Here is a 2282-nt window from a genome sequence, read left to right as displayed (position 1 = left end):
TCAAGTACTCACCGATACCAATTACCGATACTAATTTTAACAATAAAATACACACACATGTATTTTCTGACACTGACCAACCAAAAGGCCCAAAAACAGAACTATAACATTTTAAGGAGACATTACACTGAATGGGCGCCACAAAGAGACGTTATACTGTATGGGGGCAGCCACAAGGAGACGTTATACTGTATGGGGGCAGCCACAAGGAGACGTTATACTGTATGGGGGCAGCCACAAGGAGACGTTATACTGTATGGGGGCAGCCACAAGGAGACGTTATACTGTATGGGGGCAGCCACAAGGAGACGTTATACTGTATGGGGGCAGCCACAAGGAGACGTTATACTGTATGGGGGCAGCCACAAGGAGACGTTATACTGTATGGGGGCAGCCACAAGGAGACGCTATACTGTATGGGGGCAGCCACAAGGAGACGCTACTGTAAGGAGTCAGGACAACAATTTTTGAAGCCCCTCCCTCCTCAGTATAATAGTCTTGTGGCCATCATACAGTAATGTATATTTCTTCTTGCCCTAATGCCTGCTTTTAGAGATCAATGTGCAGCTTGCAGGCAGGAAGGGAAGGACCAGGGCCATAGAAGACAGACACAACACCTTTATTTCTTTCTGTCTGTGACCACTTGTGCTGGTTATAATCTTCTAACTAAGCTTTATACACTTACTAGTGTCGGTTCCTATAACTTTTAAAACTACTGGCAGGCGAACTCTGTTTGAGGAGGCCGGAGGGTGTCTGGACTCTGGAGAGGCATTTCGCTCTCAAGTGAACCGAAGGTCAAGAGGGACTCGCTCCTGGCAAACACAGCTCTGCTGCAGTGAATGCAGTGAAGCAGACTGTGATGTAATTACAATGTATAGTTATTGCAGGGACTCAGAGAATAGTCTGAGAGTTTATTAGTTAAAAGAATCGAATGAGTCAGAGACTGTGTCACCGAGTCCCTACCAGACTTCCTGCTCTGCTACATGCACCTTGTACACACACAGCTCCACTACATGCTATACTAATAATGCCCCCCGACGGACTTACAGGGAGCCGCAGAGCAGGAAGCCTGGCAGGGACTCGGTGACAGTCTGTGACTCATTCGATTCTTTTAACTAATAAACTCTCAGACGATTCTCTGAGTCCCTGCATGACTCCCCCTGTGCTGTGAGTCAGTGCTGGTTGCCTCTGATTGGTTGGAGGGTGGGGAGGGGCGGGGCTAGCTTCCACTGTAGGCTCCTATTACACTGCCTGCTGCTGCCGCTGAAGCTGTATTTGCTGTGCGAGATGCAGGAGCCGCGGACGGACACAGACACATTTAGAAGCGGCGCACAGGTATCGGCAGTGGTATCGGGGACATTTGCACGAGTACATGTACTCGTGCAAATGTCCGGTATCGGTCCCGATACCGATACTGGTATCGGTATCGGGACATCCCTACTCGTAATTATTTATATTTCTCTTTTTGTAATTTTGTGAAACCTATTTTGTAATTCTTTTAATAAATATGGCGTTCCTGCGAAGGGATAGTCAACTTTAAAAAAAAAATCTGTTCTTATCAGTTTAATATCTGGGGACCATATATTAAATGGATTTTTCGACCAGGGAGATGGAAAAAGAGCTTGCTCTGTCAACTCTACGCATTGACCTGGTATTGCAGTACCTCCAGGACTGGTGCACTCCTTCTAATCCAGTATGAAAAAACTGAATGAAATAGATAGATTGCAAGCATCCTTCCAGCAAGCAAGTGGAAAGTTGTGTGTGTGTCCTGCCTCAGGAGTCTGCACTTCAGCTTCTCCTCTGTCTGCCCAGTCAGTGCTGTGCTGCTTTCTGCATACCTGCATCTAGTCTGTCAAACTCCTAATTGCATCAGCTGTTGGTTTGTTCCAGCAGCAAGCAACCCAGCCAGCCAGTCTCCTCACACCCTAAATCCAATTAAGACTGATGGGTTAATTGGCTTATCACCTGAATGAAGTGTTTGGACCTCCACGCACCTTACCTTGGGTTTGATTTGGGCCTGTTGTGCACACCTGGGATGCTGAGTTGTTCCTGGGAATTGACCCTTTTGTAGCAAGTTGGCTGGATGTAACCATTTAGCTTTTCCAGTGCTTTAAAAATTAGTAAAGTTTGCCTGTCTCCCTCTTGTGGATCTTTTGAACTAAAAAGTAGTCCAGCACTTCCTATGTATCAGCAGCAGCTGGACCTACCTTGTTTGGACAATAGATGAAACAATGCACGTGTCACAGGAGGCTTGTCAGGTCAGTGGTCAAGTAAGGTCAGGT

At 46.6% G+C, this 2282-nt stretch overlaps 1 non-coding gene across 1 annotated transcript; it reads left to right on the top strand.

Moving 5' to 3' along the window:
• Positions 1-1491: 1491 nt before the first annotated feature.
• LOC121006515 lies at positions 1492-1685 on the top strand. The gene has a single exon (XR_005780323.1). It is a non-coding gene; the product is annotated as a U2 spliceosomal RNA (small nuclear RNA).
• Positions 1686-2282: the final 597 nt, after the last annotated feature.

This window comes from Bufo bufo, chromosome 6 (assembly GCF_905171765.1).
Source record: "Bufo bufo chromosome 6, aBufBuf1.1, whole genome shotgun sequence".
In the NCBI taxonomy this organism is placed as follows: domain Eukaryota; kingdom Metazoa; phylum Chordata; class Amphibia; order Anura; family Bufonidae; genus Bufo; species Bufo bufo.
This window is presented reverse-complemented; position numbering and strand designations above follow the sequence as displayed.